Here is a 21,487-nt window from a genome sequence, read left to right as displayed (position 1 = left end):
AGTCAACTGCCCAGGCGGTCCCTAGCCACCCAGGTTCCTATCACCTACTAAATTCCTTCGGCGGTCCTGCTCAGGGCGAGGAAGCGAAGGAAGCCAGCAACTATTTTCCACTCTCTACGAGTCCTCTCCAGTTGACTCGTAGATCAAAAACAGAGTTTACTCTCTCGAGTTCCCTAGTAACTCTGGTACGTTCAGCTTCGTACTGGGGACATATGTAGAGGACATGGTCCACAGTGTCATCGACCCTACAGTCCGGACAGAAGCCGGAATCAACCAACCTAAACTTAGCCAATTAGTCCCTAAACGCACCATGTCCTGAAAGGAACTGAGTGGTATGCCGATTGGGGGATACCCAGCTAACTGCTCGCAACTCTCTAACATCGGGGAATATGCCATGCGTATAACGACCTGTCAAAGACGTAAAAGTACAGTAAACTTTCATCATAAACTAACTACGGACATATACATACATACCCCTTATAGTTACTACCTGCGAACGCCATCAGATACGGGAGCGGAGTGTCCGCGGCCTCTTCACGTCAAGGTGACTCCCTTTCTAGGAACACCTAGAAATCAATCACTGACTAACTATTAAGGAGGTACAGCCGCTGCCTCTATATTATTTTCGTATTAATTTATTTTTTTTTATAGAATATCTAATTTTATAAACTGAAAATATATTAAACATTTTGATTTGATCATTCGTTATGTATTATTTTTTAAACTATAATGGATAAAGCTGTACGACACCAATTAGTGGCCGACTTTTCTAAAGTAAAATCTTATGTAAAACATTCTTTCCTTATTTAAGAACTTGCTTCGCTCGGACAACCATTTTCTCCTGTTTTTAATCCTTTCTTCTATAGATTTTTTCTAATGATCTTTGGTACCGTATGAAGGATGAATTGACATCTTTGAGATACTGTGTCCTTTATATTTTTGTACTCTAAGGACCTGTTTATTCCATTTAAAATCTAACAAAAGTGAAACAATAAACAAGAAAATGGGAAAATAATTGTTTTTTTCTTTTTAGAAGAGAACTTGGGTTCGGATCCGAAATCTTTAAAAGGTTTTTAGACTGAAATTGTATGGGTTAATTTTTGTTATATAAAAAAAAATTGAAAAAATGAAAAATGATCAAAAAAATATTAGAATATTTATTTTTGGTTAAGAGATTCGACTGTCCACAAGAATATTTTTAAAATTATATACATATTATTCTTTATTATGATAAATAAAATTTCCAGCGGTGACGATTTCTCTCTTCAATGATTCTTAGATTAAAGAGTTCCGAAAAGACAAACAAAAATGTTACAAAAAAAAAATTCCTTGTAATATATTTAATTTTAAAAAAAAGAATTTAACTTATATAAATTTATCTGAGCAAAAAACCTTTTTTTTTTAATTTTGTTAATATAAAATTCAAGTAGTTTCCGTTTAGCGAAACCCGCTGTTTGAAATCATTTTTAAATTTTATTAGAACGATCGGCATTGTACCTCACAGAAGGAGCAGTTTCTCAGATAGCATACACGTACCTTACCTTTGAAAAAAAAAGAATTAGTATTTTTGTTTAATTAGCATAATAAGCGCAAACAACAACTCCTCCAAAGCCGTCTCAATCCCGTGTTGAAAAAGGAGGATAGTTTTAAAATCTGAGTAAGCACACTGATATCTAGTAGGCATATTCTTTAACAATCATTAAATACTAAGAAATACTCGAATTGAGATTTAATCGCTACGTAACCAGCAAACCCTAACCCTGTAGGGGATGAGTGAGGGCGAGTTTCCAGCGCCTTAAAACTAGAATCTTTAGTCTAAAGGAAGGAAATCCTGACAGAAAAAACCTTGGTCCTCCACAGATCAAGGCTCTACACGGGCTGTAGTACTAAGGAGTAAGTAAATAAGCGCAAACAACTCAAAAAAAAAAAAAAAATTCTATTTGTTTTGCGAGCGGAGATTCTAATTTAATCTTAAAAGAAAAGAAGAATATAGATTATCACGTACGTTACTGGTTTGCTTGGCATTCCTCCCACCTCCACCCTATTCGGTTGCCCTAAAGCATAAGACTGAATGTCTGTGCCACAAACGGGTACTGAGCCTCGAAACAGTTTAACGACCAGTGTCCTAACTGGCTCCTAGAGCTAACCTAAAAGCGTGAGCGGAATAAGCGTGGTACCATACACCACTGGGTTGCGTGTCCCGCCGTCCACTTGTCATATATCACCAAAATGGGTAGGCGCACCCCGTCAACTACGTTATCTAGTTGTGAGATACATCAAGAAAATTGAACATCAAAATAAGTCGGTCGTTTCTAGACCTAAAGTTCATCAAAGAATGGTAGCAAAGAATGTACTAAGGTACATGTACTAAGGTAACTTAATAAGGTAAGATACGTAAAATTAAGCACATTATTATCTTCTTGTAGTTACAGACAACTCAAAATTAAATGCTAATTATGAAAGAAAAAATAATTTCCTAAAAACTGTTCACCAATAAATTCAACTGGTGTAGCGCAGTGACAGTAAGAAGAATAAAAGTGAACAAATATCAAGTGGACTTATTAGAACAATTTTGATATGAATAATTAAACCGCGTTCAATTTTTCTAAATTAAAACGACTTTTAATTTAGAAATAATCAAAAATTTGACGGTATGTTATGATATTATGAAAATCTACTTGGAGTTCTCCTTTACAAGGAAAAATTTCAGAATTACAGAATAGTTTATTATTCCAGTTTTGATAAAATATTTTTTGAATTCGTAAAAAATAATAATATATAATTAGAACAGGAAAAATCGCAGATAATATAGCTTATTTTTTCCTTTTATTTCAGAATAAATATTTTTATTTAATCTTTCAGTAATTTCGATTTGAAATAAAATAAATTTAAAAAAATTAATAAAACCGATTTTATTTATTTTTTTTTAAATCTCAATAAAATTGAAAACTATTAAATTGAAATTATTCTTCATGTTTTAACTTTTTAATTTTTTTTTTTATTATAACGACACAGCAACTTTACAATCTGTTCAGCAAGATAATTGAACAGTAAGTAAATAAGATCTATATTTGAACTAACATAAAGTAGTCACAGACGCAGCTTCTGGTGACTTAACGATAACAACGAAACGAAAGAAACGAAATAGAAGAGCACTCGGTACAGCCAGACCATAAAATCTAATTGAAACGTTAAGGCAAACCAAGAATATTGTTTTCAGCAATCTTGTAAATCCCTAATCGTGTTATCTAATAAATTGACCGCCAAATAATTCGGGTGCCGATCCAAACGATTTTTATAATGTAAGCAGATTTCCTGCCAAACGGTTCCAAACTTAAAATCATTATACGTAAGGCTATTCCTTATGTACCTGGGTATGTGTAGCATTTTCGTAGTGTTTTTGTCTGGTAGCGTTCAAGTATGTCAATACTGGAGTTATAAGCCGTACCCCACAATTCAAGCCCGTAAGTCCAAACTGGCTTCAAAACTGATTTATAAATCTATAATTTAGTTTCCACTGAAAGCCGAGATCTGAGTCCTAATATTAAATTAAAAAATTAAAAATCAATTCCAACAATTTACTAAGTCTAAATTTGGTGAAGATTTAAAAAATTATAAACGGAAAAACTATTGCATTTTTTATCTGTAGTTTCATTGTGTTTTGTTTAACTTTTAATTTAATTTTATCTAAAATATGGATGGATCTAAAAAAACAAAACGCTGCCCGTATGCAAAAAAGCCGTTCGTAAGGTACGCAAAAAATAGGAAATGTCTTGATAAAAATGAATAAAGGAATGCAGAGAGACGACATACATTGCTACCGACCGAACTGCTCTCCGGAATGTGGAAATGTATATATTATTGTTTTATAAGCCTAAAACCGATCGTAAAAAAACTGTTGGATACTGCACTTGGTATCCAAGTACCATGTAACCAATTGTAGCGATCATGAAAATAAAAAAAAATATCTTTAAATCGTTTATGTAAATTAATTTTTAGTTAAAGAAATTTTCTACTAAAGTTATCCGATAGATGTTAACGAAACGGAAATATTAAAGAAACTTCCTCTATAAAATAAAGAATGATTCATTGAAATCGGTCCATTTTATAAAGAGTAAGGCTATAAGCTATATATATATATATATATATATATATATACAAACCAATGGAAATGAAATATGACGTCGATTTGTTACTTATCAAAAATGTACTCTAAAGTATCCTTTATTCGAAGTCAAGTTATGTTTTTTTTTTTTTTAATTTTGATATTTTTATTTGATTTAATAATATTCTAGGCAAAATATTTCTTCAGTTAGTTTTACGGTAAAGCTATAAACATAACTTATTGAACAGTTATAATTTATTAAAAATAATTTTACGTATAATATATAAAATATGTATATATATTACTGGACGTTAATATGTAACGTACATATATAATTGTCAAAGTACAACGTTATGAGCCGGCTTTAACAGTTCGTGTTGATGCTTTAAACTTCGTGACGTTCGTGAAACTTCACATAATTGAAATATGGATAAACGAATGTGCTAAATTAATTAATACCACACAGCAACCCTTTGAAGTTTATGTGATGTACGCTAAATACTGATAAATTCCATATTACACGGTAAAAGATCACACATTAACTATATGTGATTGATCACGGTATTTAATTGTTGTCGGATAAAAAAAATAAACTGTAACTGCAAACCGTATGAATAAGCTTACGATACTACAGTGAATCTTTTCTAATACATGAACGGCAGATATTTTAAGGATAGTCAGTGTTACTTTAAAATATAACTGTATTAATGTATTGAGAAGCTTTTCATCTTTTCATTATGTAATATTATTTTTCACTATCAATTATTACTGAAATACGTTTAGTTATAGGTGATTCCGGAAGTTTTTTGCTATTAAGTACGAATTAATCTATCACTGAGTTTACTGGAAATAAAATAAAACTAAAAACAAACAGAAATTTTTATATTAACGTTGTTGAATATAAGCTATTAATACAAAAGGAAATGTTTGATCGAACTTTTTTAACAAATGCGCATATTAATACATAATTTGTTCCACATATTTAAATATTAAACTTACATTTCCAAACAGAAACACAAGAAAATAGTACCATATATTAACAAGAGTAGTTGAGAAGTTATTAACAGAATAGAATTTTTAATATTTAGAACACAATTAAATGTAACTTCAAAGAAAATCAAAAATATTAACATTATTTAAATTATTAATCCTTCGATGTAACCGTTTCAAAGCCAGAATTATTACTTAATAGTTGATATTTTTTGAATACCCCTTCAGGCTTACCGGCTAATAAGATAAATTGTGTTTTTTTTTTTTTAATTCGCTTTTCTTAAAAAAATTACCCTGGTACAGAAGTTAGTTATTGGAGTTTTTGTCTGGTAGCGTTCAAGTATGTCAATACTGGAATTATAAGCCGTACCACACAATTCAAGCCCGTAAGTCCAAACTGGCTTCAAAACTGATTTATAAATCAATAATTTAGTTTCTAGTGAAAGCCGAGATGTGTGTCCTGACATTAAATTAAAAAAATTAAAAATCAATTCTAATAACCTACTAAGGCTTAATTTGGTGCAGATTTAAAAAATTCTAAACCGAAAAACGATATTCTTTATGCTTCTCTAGGTTTGTACATCCTCCGAGTCAAAAATCAGTTAAATAAGTGTAAATATTTATGAAACTAACTCCTTAAAATATTTAGGAGTGTTTTTAGATAAAAGTGGAAAATTTACTGACTACATCAATAATAGCTGTAACAAGGCAGAAAGAACGGTTAAAGCAGTTAACGCAATACTAACATCAAAAAGCGCTCCAAGGACATCTAAGAGAAAGCTAGTAGTATCAACAGTGACCCCCTCTATTTTATACGCAGCATCAGTGTAGGGGAAAGCCTTACGAGTCAAAAGGAACTTATCACGTGTGAATAGTGTGCACAGAAGAGCCCTCATAGGAGTAATTTCTGCCTACCGGACGGTTTCATACAAAGCAATTTGCGTTCTTGCTTCGGTCCCGCCAATCAAGTTGCAAGTGAATGAAAAGGTAGACAGCACAAGGCGGGAGTAAGCAAGATTGATCACCGAATGGAAGAACAGGTGGTGAGCAAGAGGGGTGGCAGAGTTGACCAAAAGGAACATACATGATTTAGAACGGAAGGCATGGAACGGAAGGAAATTTTGGGATGTGAACTATTACCTACATAAAATTGGTAAACGAGAGTCATCGACATGTATGTTTTGTAAGGAGGCAGACTCTGTGGAACACACAGTCTTCAGAAGTCGATGATGGAACTTACTGCGGAATAGGGCTGGAATTGCTCAGTGTACACCAGACGACCAGATTGATGTCATGTTAAACAGTGAAGATCAATGGAGGAGAGTAGATGCGTACGTTAAGGAAGTGCTAAAAAGTAAGGATCAACAGGAGCGGCACCTGGGAATGGAATGGAATGGAATGGAATGCAAAGTTGGCAGGAGTCTATTACTCCCTACTTTATCGCAGAACCTGGACAGAGTCCCTTGCTGCTGGATCATTCTAATCGGGCTTGTTTTTAAAAGGGTTATTTTTTAATCTCGGATCTAATTTTTCAAGTTTTGTCTATTATTATTTTAGTGAATTTAAGACGGACGGCACCTGGGCTATAAGCGAAGGATAGGGAGGACAACCTCAGAGGCGAGGGCTGGCATGCCTAGGTGTGATAGTACCAATGGACCTCTGGGGACTACAGGGGATAGTAGGCTGAACACTAAGAGAAAAGACCTGGCGCCGTGTTTGGCAGAATTGTCCGGATACGTCGACAAAAAGGCACAAAAAAGATTCCTCAAAAGAGCTGACCGATGAGCCTAGCTACCATACCGGATATACAGCCGGTAGGTGGAAAGGCTCATTAGGGTAACCAGACACTCTTCAGGTGGAGTTATACCAGTTTGGTCCGACCTGGAGGACTAGAGGAAAAAAAAGTGTAGGTGTACATTTACGTGTGTATATTTTGGATTGAATTTGGTTTTACACCTAAGGAATCGTTTTCACATAAAAATTGATATGGTAGAAAAAGATATTGGTATGGAATTGGTTGTAAGAGGAATGAGTGTGTTAAGTTTTTGAAAAATTATCAAATGATGGGATAGCGTTTAATGAAAAAAGTTTATTTTCTTTGAAAAAAGATTTTATAAATATTACGTGCGTGTTTACAATTTCGACATTTTAAAAGAGATCTAAAAAAAAATTCAAAATAAATAGTCTATAAATAAACCTTAATTTTTGACTCGCACTTTAAAATATAAAAATCTAAAAAAAAACTACATTTCAGTGCGGTTTTTGCAGCTGGTTTTTATAAAAGAAATTATTTATTTAAAATACGAATAAATCTACAAAAAATGCTTCCTTGCGTGACAAAAAGTAATTTACAAAATATTTAAAAGATGAAAAATCTGAATTTTGATAAAGATAAGATAAAAAAACGGATATAACCGTCGTAAACTGCTACAAAGCGTGATTTTAGGTACTCTGGAAAGCAGAAATACTATATTATCCGACTTCAGTAAAAAGAGGTTTTTATAATCCAACCAATCTACATTTTTTTTGTTTATGTTCATACTTTATTACTCACTTAATGGATCGATCTGAACCTTTTTGTAATTTACAGAGAAAGTTCGTATAGTGGTCCTGTTGTAAGTTTTGCCTTCATAACTTTAATAGAAATCTTTTCAACAATAAACTTTAAATTCCACATAGTCGATTTGTCAACTTCTTTTCACTATCATTATTTAGTAATATATGACTGTACATCATTCTAATAAAGAAGTTTCTTTTTAAAAATTAATTGGAAAACTTAGAGTAAAATATAATTCATATTCCTGGATTCTAGAACCTCTTATGTCGCTTTGTTTCTTTATGTATTTTTTTAACTTCGTATCTTTATTTTATCAACACGCTGGTTTTTTGTCTTTGCGTTTCTTCCAAGAGGTACTTTTTTATGGGAATAAAGCTTCTTAAAGGTCAATCTAATTTTTAAATAACAAAAACAAATAAAGATGTAACAAAATAATTTTTTTTTAAATAATAAAGTTGATTCTAAAAATAATGCATTAAACAGTAAAATTTAACAACTTTTCAGTTATTTAATTTCTAAACGTCTTCAACAAATCAGTGTTACTGTTCTGGTAGATTTAGATCATGGCTTTACTTCCTTTTTCTCATTTCTTTTCTCCCCACAACTCTTCATCCGTTCACTATATTTCTCCTTCCTCTCCTCCGTCTTCTTCCTTTCTTTTCTCTTTTTCGCTCTTGTTCAATTTTTTTATTTCTAATTTCTTCCCTTAGCTTCCTTCTGTCCATGATTTTTTTCTTCTGAGATCTTCAGTTGTTCCAAGCCGTCTTGTGTTTCTTTCATACAAATGGACTTTAACTAACTGGCCTTGGCGATGTTGAAATTTTCTTTGCGAGTCTATCTTCACCCGTCCTACATAAGTGTCCGTATAATTGTAGTCGCCTTTTCCTAAACTTGCAGATGGTGGAGTCGGTGTTTTCATATAATTCCTTTGTGGGTCGCTTGATCCAGGTTCCGTCTCTGAGGACCGCACCGTGGATTTTTCCGAGGATTTTCCGTTCTTGCATCTCGATTTCATGAATTTTGGTTATTCCTGTGATTACTGTAGTTTCTGCTGCACACAAGGCCTCCGGCAAGACAACTATGTTGTAACGTCATAATTTCGCATTGCGAGACACCGGCCTTTTGTTATAATGATTCCATGTAAGCCTGTACGCCTTTTGCAGTTTGAGTATTCTTTTTGTGTTGGATATTGTATTCAGTCCCGTTGGTTGTAGTATGGTTTTGAGATTCCAGATTTGTTCGATACAGGACCTTCCTTTACTGAATCCTCCCTGATACTCGCCAATCTGCGGATCCGCTTGGGGTTCGAGTCGGTTTAGAAAGGCTCTAGAGAGGATCTTACAGGTGATTGGGAGAAGTTAGATCCCTCAGTAATTGTTCGGATCTGTCCTGCCTCCTTTTTATGGAGTGGGTTTACCAAGGGACTCTTCCATCCTTTCAGAATTTTCTCTGTTCTATAGACTTCCAATATTATTCTCTGAATTATGGACATTTTGTTTTTGTGGTCAAATTTCCAGAATTCAGCGAGGATGGATAATTCCATCCTCGCCAGGGGACTTCTTATTTTTCAACGATTTAATTATGTTCACAATTTGTGTATGGGAGGAAGTGAGTCAGAATTTGGCGTAGGCTTTACAAAACTTAGTTATTCCGAGGGTGCTTCGTAGTTGAGGAGTGTATTGAAATATTTGGCTAGAATTTCAGTTCTTTTTCGTGTTAGTTTCCAGGAACCCGTCGGGTCGTTGGAAACACAATCTATGAGGCTCGTAGCCGGCAATATTTTCTCTGAACGCCTTGTAGAAATTACGGATGTTGTTCTTGGTAAAGTCCTGTTCTATTTCTTTCAGCCGATTATAGTCGTAATTCCGATTTTCTCGCCGAATAATTTTGAAGTACTTTTTTCCTTATAACTTCGAATTCTTGCCATTTTCAAGTTGTTTTTGATTGATTAAATTATTTCAGGGTCTATTCCTATCCTCGAAAGCTTGATCACATGTGATTTTCCACCACCTGTGTTTTTTCTTTCTTAAAGGTTGGACTAATTTTATGGTTTCTTTCAGTTTCTTCGCGAGTTCTGACCAATTTGTAGTATCCACCCTATGAAGTTCATCAATGATCTCCTCGTTAGGTATTCGGGGAGTACGGAAAATCTTAGTTATTCTTATCCGTTTTCTATTTGGCTGAAAATTAACTTTGATTTGGAATAGGTTGTTGTCAGACTTAAAGGATCCTTTCCATGTTTTTACATTGATAACTTCTTTGAGTTTTTCCTGGAGATGGCAATGTGGTCAACCTGGAATTTCCGAGCGTTTTATTGGGATATTTCCAAGTTTTTAATTTATGTGTGGGTTTCGGGAATTGCGTTGGCATAACTTTGATATTGAAGTTAGAACAGAAGTTTATGAGGCGTTCCCCATTTCTATTGGTTCTGTTGTGGGGAGTGTATGGTTCTGTGATTCCTGTATTTCTTTTTTTTCCTAATATCCCGTTAAAGTCACCTAGTAGAAAGTTGGTGTAATGTTTGAGAATCTTGTTCCTGGTTTTTTCTAAAAGTTCCCAGAAATCTTTTATCACCTGCGAGTTTTTTCTGTTACAGTCGTTTGTTGATGCATGTACATTAATCGGTGTGTACGCATTGTTTCCTGTTTTTACTGATAGCATCGAGATTATTTCCGATGGTGATATAAAGTCAATAACAGTATCTGTGACTGACTTTTGAACCACAAAATCTGTACCAAACTGTTTGGGTCCTGTGTTTAACTGTACTGCGGGGTTTCCCTTATAAATCTTGTAGATTTTTAAGTCAAAGTGGCATTCATCTGTAAACCGTGTCTCCTGTACTGCTAGAATTTTAAAATACTGAATCTGTCAAGAGTAGTGGTTTCAATTTTAGTCGTTTCAATTTTCCTAAAAGACCAAGAAGTTCTTCATAGAGTACCAATGAAGAACTTTCGTTTAGGTTGAAGAGTTTTTGAGAAGCTGCAATCCTTCTTCACATGGCATCCAGAATCTCCACATGGTCTCCCAGAATCCAATGACCAGAACGGGAGTGCAGTCTACTGACTGGGCTCTGGGGTAGCGGATTTCATTCCTGTTGTTCTGCCATGGTTGTTCAAGTTGAACTTTGTTTGTGGTGAACTCTAGTTGAGATCTCGTGGCTTAAAGACTTGTTTGTCGAGATCAAGACGGATATCTAACAGCCGCACCAACTAGGTGAACAGATGCTGACCGCCAGCCGCTGGATACCAGAACAGACACTAGTGAATTTAGTTACTATTTAGTCCGCCCTGGATATTCATTTACCCAGTACCACCAGTATCTGGGAGGCTTTCCCCTATCCGCCAGCTGAGGAGGCGCCCGATAGAGGATCTGACAATCTTACACGGGATATATATATATATATATATATAAATATAAATATAAATATATTTATGTATATAAATGAAGTGTTTTTAGGCTATAAATAATTAATTAAAATAATTAAATTATTATAATTATATTAAATATAATTATAAATAATGTAATACGAATTAAATTGTTAATTAAATTATATAATAATTAAATAACCATATTTTATCACATTGATAAGATTAGAGATTTAAATTTATTAAAAATATTTTTTTTCAATTTTTGTTAAAATAACCTAAAATGTAATTACAACGTTATAATATGCTTTATAATATCTAAACGCAGATTTCCTCGGTACATGATTGTTTGGAATTTTTTACTAATTTTTTCAGGATTAAAAAATTATTCTTAATTTTTTTTCTTCTAAGATAATGATTAATTAAATATATGTACGAAAAGTGTAAGGGTGTGTCCGTAATAATTTTCAGCTTGTGAAGGCTTAAGTTTTAAGCACTATGCAAATACTAGAAAATATTTAGTAACATTTTTCCAGATTTTATTTTTAAATTATATTTTGATACTAGTGTAAAAATTTTCTGATAATATGTTATCAAAATAATTTGGATTTGCACTTATATGATGCACGTAACTTAATATTTATTTAACTCATGAGTTAACTTATGTTATTTAATAACTTCTGTTATTTCTGTAACAGAAGTATAACGAAAATATGTCGTAATAAACGTCGTTTTTATTATCGGTAAATCAGATTTTTTCAGGCTAATGATAACACCAATTAAAAAAAAAAGAATTAATTAATTTTTACCGGTTTTTGTTTCAGAATAAAGTTAATATAAAAGAAACTTTGGATTCCACGTTTAAAAGAGTGATGATTTTTAGATTTTCAGAAAATAGAAATTAGTACGACTTTTGATATTTTTCTAAACATAATCAATAAAACTGGACGACTCTAATTATGTAAAAGATAATGAAGAAGAAAAAGAAAGATTAAATAACCTGATATTTAAAATAATAGTAATAATAGAATTACCATTACAATCCATTTTTAAAGATTAAATTACTATTATCAGTAAAGAATTTAACAGATTGAAAAAACAAATGTTGGCCGACAAAGAATGTAAGATGAAAATGAACTTTACATTTTATTTATTTATTCTTTTATAAAAGAAATTCTAAAACTGGAAAGAAGTTTATATCGCATTAGCGCGTGACTGATAAGCATATCAAAAAAAATATATCGTCAATTTTTTAATATGTATATAAATTTGAAGAAATTCTAATTTAAAAATAAATCGATCAATAAGTACTTCAGTTAATTAATAAATATTTGAATAGAAGAAAAATAGTACTTAGAAATTGAGATATTAATTTATTAGTCTATCCATTTTAAAATTTATCATAGTTTACTTTATAATTAAATTACAAAAGTTCAGTATAATTAAATGAGTCAAATATATCATATATATCTAAATTTCATATCATAATAGCATTTATTTGTAACAGAATAGTTTTTAGTTGTAAAAAAGAAATTATCAGAAACTAAATTTCAAAAACTTTATTAACGATTATGAATTTTTCCAATATTTTTAACTTTATACCTCTCAAGGTATAAAGTAAAAAATTATTTTCACCGTTTACCTATTTTCTTTTAAATTATCATAACATTTTTATCCAAAGTAATAAAATTTCAAAAGATAATTACAGATTTATCTGTTAAACTAGCAAAAAGTTTAAAAAATTTGTCTGCATTCAATCCGATGATAAAATAATTTCTTCTCACATAATATTAAACGTAGGTAAAAATACCTTGTGATATTTTATTGGGTTACTTGAATAAAAAATTACTTCGGAAAACTTAATTTTTGTTTTTTACCTGAGATTAACTAAAATCTCTGTCAAAGAGATCTCCGTAGAAATTAAAATTTAATTCTTATCCTTGGGTCAAGTTTGAAAATTGTTATCCTTTGGTCTTTTATTGTTTTCTTTTTTATTTATTAATTTCCTTGACTAATTAGAATATTATTAAAAACAACCTAGAATGATTTGTTGAACGTTTAAAAAAAAAGTTATACTCACGGATGAAAGAGGAAAACTATGTCCTTCGGATTCCAACTCGTTTTATGTATTTTTACATTAAAATAATGCCAAAAGTATAAAATCCTGAGGATTATTTTAATTTTTTTTTTTTTTTTTTTTTAATTTTAAGGTATAACAAAACCATTAGGGAAGTTTGTAAAATTTATTTTACGTAAGTTTTTTATTTATTATTTTTATTTAGTTAATTCCCTCTAAGTTAAAAAAATCCATTTCGACACGCAGGAAGGCGGAGGTAGATTTCATCGATGCTAAGCAGGGGATAAAAAAGAGTTCCACTTTAAAGTTAAGAAAAACTTCAAATTTACTTAATACAACAATGTGAAAAAAATTTCACATGTTTAGCATACAAGCCCCATCATCTTACAATTCCAGCAATATTTTTGGTCATACCTTGCCGTAAGGATAAGTTATATAAAAAATTGTTTCAAACAAATGTTTTAGGTAATATTTAGAGGACTAACGACGAAATGAAAATTTTCAACTAAATGCATGAATTTATCGCAGGGGTAGCGCGTGGTGGTAGGGGTGGGTCATATCAAAATGCCGACACTGTAGAATTGTATTGTCATCGAAGTTACATACGTGTACCAAATTTCATTGATTTTCATACGATAGATCAAAAGATATAGCAGTTGCAAGATTTGGTTATAACTAAAGCAAGTTAAATAAAAGATTATAAATATAAATTAAACGTAGAAATATAGAGTGGACACTTTGTAGCATATGAAAAATTTCTTACGTGACCGGCATTCAAACCCGGGAACTTCCGAAAAGCTGAGACGCTACTGTTCTACTCGGAAGTCGACAGTTTACTTTTTAGTTTTCGTAGTTTTTAAAATGGTACCAGGAAGCTTTTCACCAATCTGCATCAGCTCCTAGATGTGAATTCTGAATCTTAATAGGTCATCTGTCCTATTTTTTTTCGGGGTGGATTTAAGAGGTAAGAGGCAAGAGGTAAGGTAGTTTAAAAAAAAAAATTCTTATTCCACTACAAATAATCTTAAAAATTTCCTTGCTAATGTTTTCGCCAAATAGTAACACCTTGGAAATATTCATAGAATATATTCCACATTTTAGAGTTGGAAAAGTAAATATGAAAACAATCTTTTTTCATCAACTTATTCAGTAAAAAATAATATAACAATTACGGGTCAAAAGACTAAAACAGTAAAATTTAGAAAAAACTATTGCTAAACTTTTACTTTCTTAGAAGTAGAGTTTTGATTATTCCTAATACCCGGTAAGGTTTTAGCATTTTGTGCCTAATAACTATTAATTTAGATATTTAGAGGAAAAAATTCTAAGTCTGTTGATTATAACAGAAAACTATAAATAGAATTTTATTTTAAAAGGTTGGAATGTATTATCCGTTGATCCTCTGATAAGAATATAAAATTGTTCCGATTCCGATAATCCCTCATTGAAAGCAAAATAATGAAAAAATTACAAGATAAAGAATTATTTCAAGTTAGAGGTGTAAAACGTTTACAAAAACCAAATTTCTAATATTTAATGGGTTTATGAAACAGTATTTTTTATTGAAGTAAAAAAAAAAAAACAAAAAAAACGAAAAAATATGAAATGAATAAATGGTAGGCTATCAAGATTTGGTTTACATCTAAAAAAGAATTTATTACGATTAAGAAAAATTCGAAAAATATGCAACTAATCTCTGCTACTGGCCGTGTAGTCATTACGTAACTGCAAAAGTTATAATTATTGTTTAAAGGATAACCAACATTTTTATAAAGAAAAATAATTAATTTTGACTACTGAAGTATATGGTATCGATGTGTTCGTCCGGATGAGAGCAGCAGCACCGATTTCTGTTTAGATTATACTAGAGAGCCCATCTTACTATAAGATTAGATTATGTTTTATTAGTTATTATGAAACACAGATTATCAAAGTTATTGAAAAAAAAGTAAAATCTATATTTTCATTTAAAAATCGATTTACGTGCTGTTCATGTATGATAAATTTATTTGTTAGTTACTTATAAATAAATTCAAAAATCTGAGAAATTATCAATAAATTTTAACATTCTCCTACTAAGACGCAAAAAGAAAATAAAAATTGGTTGAATTAAGAACTTCATAGTTTTTTCGAAGTCTTTGTAAAATTTGGAAACAATATTGCTGAACCTTACCGTCCTTTTCGAAGTCCTTAAAGTGTACCCTTTCCCTTTCAGTTTTTTTTTTTTTTTTTTTTTTTTAAAGAGGTGGAGGAACCCCATTTACGGGCGCCTGAGCAGTGTCGGGCTCGCTAACAGGTTCCGCATGATATTAAGTGCGTATGTGTTCCTGCGCACTACCGACTAAACCTCCACCCCTGGCTACCCAGTTGCGTCTACCCAATGCGTCTTCTTACGCAGTTCTGCGTAAGAAGACAGACTTTTCGTTTCCGACGCTCCTCACTATTTCGCAGTCAGAAACGCACTGATTTTCAGAATACAACGGACTTCATACGTTCGATTAAAGAGTAAATCCTATATATACACAAATATCAAGTTTAAACTCGTTCACCATTGCGACTCACCACATATGCGCGTATGAAAAATACACCACCACACAGCCACCATAACCTCAAATTGAGGTTATGTTGTCTGTTGTCGACCTTAAATTGAGCGTAACTAAGGAACGAGTCGACCAAGCTTGATCAAATTTTTACTTGCACAACTTCAGATACACTATTAGAGCGTATCTAAATTATTTCAGTGAAATGGATCTAATAATTTTGGAGATTTTCGAGCCGAAAATTTTATAGACAGGCTTATATATAAATAAGGAAATTAAATTATTAGTGAACAGTATTTTCATACTATCATGCCTCTAAACATAAAGAAAAAATAATTTTACACCCTAATCCCACCGAAAATATTACCGTACTTTTCATCGAAAAGTAGGTAAAGAAAAACTGTGTGTGAATACGTAAATATAAAAAAGGCCAAAATAACAATATAATTAAGAAAACATGTAATTAAAGATAACTACAAAAGCAAATAAATAACGTAAACATAACATGGGAATATAGTTATTAAAGAATAAATTTCATATTTACTACGGAACTCTACTGGTACATAGTACCATACTAACAAATTACATAGCATGTATAAAAAGAAAACAAGTTTCAAAATACTAACCTTGCAGCCGTAATATTTTTACTTATCCTCATTCACTTGTCGATATGATATCGTCAATAATTATTGAAATAAATACTTGTAATCCACAATTTAAGCTATTCAAACACTTGGAAACATCGTATTTGATTGGCTTTTATCATTAAAACAACAATAATACATACTATTGAAACACCTGTACAAGCTGAAACCGAACGAGACGATCAACTTGGTCTACTCTTGTGCATGCTCAATATTGGGATAGAAATCCGTTAGAATATCTGTATTCTCTCCCGCATAATGGCATAAGTTGGTTGTTATGGACGAACTTAGAATATCTTAACAACGTTCTAGCTCTATCTTTAATAAAGTATCAAGTAGCCCTTATACTCTACTTTTTTTGATGGCGTTGTCAGCTGAAGTGGGGGGGGGGGGGGGGTTGAATGGGCGAGAACATGTGCTCGGCATATTCCTTGACCTTTCCAGGGCGTTTGACTGTGCTTATGAGACACAGCTGCACCAGTTAGGAGCATGTGGTGTGCGGAGTCTGCCCCATAAATGGGTGGCGTCTTACCTCCAAGGCCGTAAACAGTGTGTCCAAATCTCGGGTGCCACATCTAACAGAGTAAGATTGAACCATAGGGTCCCCCAGAGATCAATCCTAGGGCCAGTTATGTTCTTAATTTACGTTATAAACCTGAAATCCTTTGTCCAGCATGGAAATGCGATTCAGTATCTTGATGACACGATTCTGCTTTAGAGACAAATCTTTAAATCATTTAGAGGTCAAAACCTTCGTTGAACTAAATCAATTAATTCAACACTTTACAGAAATAATTTTAAGGACCAATAAATCAAGTCGAACGCTATTAAATTTTGTCTCCAAGAGGATGAGCACGACAGGAAACCTTCCGTGATAGTTGATGATGAACTCTTGGAGGAATCTGAATCTGCCAGATTCTTAGGTATGCACCTTGATCGAGGGCTGACCTGGGATAAACACATAGATCATGTTTGCGCTAAGGTTTCATCGGGAATCTTTGCCCTGCGTAAACTCCAAGTGTCTGCTCTTTAGATCTGTTGAAAATGGCCTGCTACGGGCTAATATTTCCAAACTTGTCCTACGGGATTCGAATTTGGGGATATTGTGGTCGGGGCTTGCTGAGTAGGGTGTTTCGGTTGCAGAAGAAATCTGTTAGAATGATTATGAAATTAAAATTCAGAGTTGTGCAGGGACGCTTTTCGGAGCTGGGATTTATGACTTTGCCCAGTCTTTATATTTTGAATTCTTTGGTGTATTGCCGTTTGAAATGCAATTTAGTGCGGAACGGAGATGTACATCTTTACGATACCAGAGGAAGGAACAACTTGCGTGCCTAACAGCATAGAACAGTGGCTTTCAAACATTTACCTTTGCAAGTTGGTGTCCAATTAATTAATAGGCTCCCAGAGAATTTCAGAGAAATTTTCCATTCTGAGTCGGTTTAAATCTCGACTAAGACGCCTTTTGGTGTCTAAAGCGTTCTACTCTGTAGACGAGTTCATGAATGGCCACTGGGATAATTAATCAAAATTTTATAAGGACAGAGCTTGATGTCAAAATATGTGAATTGTGCGTGAATGACACGTTTTGTATATTTGAATGGGAAGACTGAATGGATAGAAAGGACTTCAAAATTTTAATCATTTATGTAGATTTTTAACCAGATTTTCTAGTTATTGATTGCTGACAATTGTGATGCAATTTTGTATTGTTTTTTACGCAATAAAAATATTATTATTTTTTATTATTACTCATACAGACAAACGCAGACGTAAAATTATGTTTTATCGTAAGGATTATTTACTTTTTCCGATATATATATATATATTTGCGCCCGTGTAATAAATTTTAAGAAATCATTTATTTATTTCTTCCTAATGTTACCTCATTGATGAACATCAAAATTTGGTAATCGTAAAAAATACGGTGGAAAATAAAAAGTTAACTGGGATGCTTTGAGTCAGACATAAAAATAGATTGTTTTACGTTACCGTTAAAATGTTTCTGTTTATTACCAATCCGGATATGATAGTTTAACTTAACTGTGTTTATTTATTTCTTACGAAAACCACATTATCGATGTGATTTATTGTTTCTAAAAGAAAATTTTATCAAATAAATAATCAATTATTACAAAATAACCTACGTGTTAAAATAACCTGTAATACTTTTTCTGTGTTGAGAGTAAGTTACATGCAAATCTAAATAAACAGATATATATATATATATATATATATATATATATATATGTTTAGTAATTCTATTCTAGGATAGATGTTTGGGTAAAATATAAGAACTGATATGTCATTTAGATTATCATTCTCATCATTTAAATCAGCTGGACCGTTCTAAATGATTCTGGAATCTATGTTCTTACAGAAATTTAATAAATCCGTTTCGCTATTAATTTATCCATACTACTGGGTTATTTTGTGAGCATTAAAGCAAAAAATGAGATCGAGTCATACTTAACTTGACGTATTCTATCAAAAAATAATTATAGTTTAATTTTGTATTAAATTTTTAAAACTGTATTTTTATTTCTAAATAATATTTAAAATTATTCCCAAAAGGCTACAGAGAAACAATGAATACGATATCAATAGAGTATTGATTAATTTTTTATTTATTAATAAACAGTATCAACAAGCTGACGTTCAATAATATTTAGTTTTTAATAAAGCTGATAATGCATTTTGTAGCGTTTAAAAGATATATATAGCAGCATGATTATGGAAATAGTACAGATATATAAACTGTTAATTTTATACCGTTAAAAACCAGCAAAAATGAACATTAATAAAATTGGTTAGGATTTGATTTAAAACCAACGATACCGAGTACTACAACTTCTGTTTGTCACTAACAAAGTGTAAATAACTCATACTGTTGAGAATATGTACTTGTGTTCTTAGAGTAACTTAAAGTAACACGTTAGAGTAACTTTGCATATTCAAATCCATACACGAAAATTCTAAATAAAAATTCTTTCATTTTCTATGTTATTTTCCTACTAGATAAGAGAAAGTTAGAGACGTTTTTAAAAAATGTTGAACACCAATTTGAGGGAATAGCAGTATTAATTAATATCTTTATTACAACTGATACGCCGACGGACCTACTATAGTACTTAATAAGAATTTTATCTTAATTATTTCGGTACCCGTAACAGATTTATGTATTTAATTTTAAAAATTAAATTAATTCATTTTTAAAAGTAAAAAAGAGTACTGGATTGTTTTTTGCAGTATAGTTTTTTTTTGTAGAAAATTGAAAATATGGAAAATGTTTAGCTTACATTTTAAAAAACTGGTTACTTTTGTAGAACATAACTAAGGGTCTTTTATGCTTCAGTTGTGTGTATGCATGCGCTCGTACGTGTGTGAGGTTGCTTGTGAGAGAGAGGTCCTCTCGCATACTCATAATCATTAATGAAACGTTTAGTATACGAGGTCTGTTTAAAAAATAACCGAACTTTTTTAATTATGTGCCAACGGAGATATTTAGTGACGTACGGTTGGCAGTATTGTGTTCCGCATAACCTCCTCATTAACCACATGTTCTTGGATTTTTGATGTCTCGTTTAGTTTTTTTGTTTTTTTGCGATTTTTTGGTGATTGAACTTTTGTCTCAATGTCGTAGCCGTAATCCCAGCTTTCGTCTCCCGTTACGATCCTTTGTATGAATTTCATCGTCATCGGCTTATTCAAAGAGTTGCCAGCAACTATTCACTCGATGTTCTTTCTGCTGTTTGATCGTCAAACGAGGAACAAACTTTGCTGCAACTCAATGAATGTTCAATTTTTCAGTCCGGCATGATCCAATCGAGATGCTAACCCTTTCTGCAAGTTCTCTGACAGTCAATCGGCGATTTGCACACGCCAGATCGTTGATTTTCTGAACGTTTGTGTCATCGGTTGAAATCGAAGGCCTTCTTGGTCGAATGTCATCTTCAATTTGCCTGACCACCATTTTTAAATCGTGAAAACCATTCGCAGCATTGTGTACGACCTAGTGCATCATCTCCGTGAACAGAAAAAAATTAAAAAAAAAAGAAATATCCCGACTATTAACAATTCCTCATTTTGTAATTGATCACAAGTGTGAATAATTCTGACCGATAGGAATCCATCAAATTTCGACTAATTACTAATAACTTACTTAATTACGTAACTTTTTTGCCAACAAATTGTGGCGCTAAACGCTATTAATACCACACCTCTACCGATCACCAAACCGAGCTTTTATCAGTCATAATATATATATATATATATAAACTATTCAGAGAACAAGTTTTAATCAACCACAATACGGAATTATCATGGCCGTTATCTAATTTAATTCTCCGAAAAAACTAAATAAAAGTAGATATTTTTCCTGCGGTCATAATACACCAATGAAAAATAAATTTCAATTTTTTTTTCTAGTATGATTATAATTTTTCGTTTAATTTATGGATTAAATCACTACCGAAGCTTACCGAGAAGCTTATAGGTGGGAATGTGAACATGGAAATTTTTAGCGTATGAAAAATGCCATGTCTGACTAGGATTAGAACCCGTGACTTCGGATGAAAGGCCGAGACGATATCACTCCACCACTGAAATTGACGGATTAATAGAATATTTTACTGCATGATAAATTCTCCCATGTATGTCTTTCCACTGTTTGGACTTAGTTTTTTTGTAGTTAGAAGCGTGAGAAAGGTACTTTATAAAGTGATAAATAACGAATTAGCTGTTGAATTTTGTTAATGGTTTGCTAGTTTCTATTTATAAAAGTAAAATTAAATTGAAGTTTTGTTTAATATTTTCACTTTTATTGAAAATATACGCTCTTGAAAGCGTATGAAAGTGTGTGTACATTTTTTTGATTTATGAATCAACAAAACCTGAAGTCATATAGACTAATGAAGTTTCCTGCCTGGGGAGATTTCAATAGCCGTAAATACAGATTTGAATAGAATTAATGTAATTCAAAAAAGTCCGGTAAAGGCGGTTTTAGGCTAACCTATACTTTACCCAACTACGGATCTTTTCAAGGAATTTAATGTTACAACAATTAGACAACTCTACATTAAAATTGTATCATTATATATTAATAAAAATAAGACATTATTTTTCATCACCTTTGTGAAAAAAAAAAGTAAACTGCCACCACTGAATAGTGTTTCTGAATTATTCAAAACAAATTTAAATCTCGCAGAAG

The sequence above is a fragment of the Lycorma delicatula genome, chromosome 3 (genome assembly GCF_047948215.1).
Source record: "Lycorma delicatula isolate Av1 chromosome 3, ASM4794821v1, whole genome shotgun sequence".
Classification (NCBI taxonomy): domain Eukaryota; kingdom Metazoa; phylum Arthropoda; class Insecta; order Hemiptera; family Fulgoridae; genus Lycorma; species Lycorma delicatula.
This window is presented reverse-complemented; position numbering follows the sequence as displayed.